This window comes from Acyrthosiphon pisum, chromosome X (assembly GCF_005508785.2).
Source record: "Acyrthosiphon pisum isolate AL4f chromosome X, pea_aphid_22Mar2018_4r6ur, whole genome shotgun sequence".
Taxonomy (NCBI): domain Eukaryota; kingdom Metazoa; phylum Arthropoda; class Insecta; order Hemiptera; family Aphididae; genus Acyrthosiphon; species Acyrthosiphon pisum.
In genome coordinates, this window is record NC_042493.1 from 20,205,960 (window position 1) to 20,206,563 (window position 604).

Genomic DNA, 604 nt, shown 5'->3' on the forward strand with positions numbered 1-604 from the left:
TTGTTAAATTTGTTAAGACTGGGGTGTATAAAAAAAACAAAAATTTCATGCGATGGCCGGGAATCGAACCCGGATCAACTGCTTGGAAGGCAACTATGCTGACCATTACACCACCATCGCAGTTGAAGGAGGGATAACATTTAATGTTATTTCATATTTTGATTTCTAAAGGTACTTGTGTATTTTTTAATTTTTGATTTTGAGAATCTGAGTGGAGTGATGAATGTGTTAAATTTTAACGAGAAATATTTTTTTTTAATTAAAATTTTTTTTGTGTTCGATTGTGCGCCTATAATATAGGTAGTAGCCATAAATTTGATTTGATTTTCAACTTTAACATATTTTCTAGTAGGTACCTAGTTAAGTTAATCTAATTGGAATTTTGGAGCGTCAAAAATATTAGATCCCCTGTACTTTTCTTAATAATTATGAAAAAAAAAATTCGTTATACCAGGAATTTTCGGTAAAATCTAGTTTTTTTGTTGTAGGTACCCCTAATTGAAAATGGAATAACCGTAGTGTTACCAGTGGCGTATTTACGGTGGGAGGGGGGGAGAGATCAAGGGGATGAATCTCCCCCCCCCCCCCATAGGCTGGATATAAT

General features: G+C 33.9%; 1 non-coding gene across 1 annotated transcript; it reads right to left on the reverse strand.

Moving 5' to 3' along the window:
• Nucleotides 1–48: 48 nt before the first annotated feature.
• On the reverse strand, nt 49–120 carry TRNAG-UCC. The gene has a single exon. It is a non-coding gene; the product is annotated as a tRNA-Gly (tRNA).
• Between the last annotated feature and the right edge of the window lie 484 nt (nt 121–604).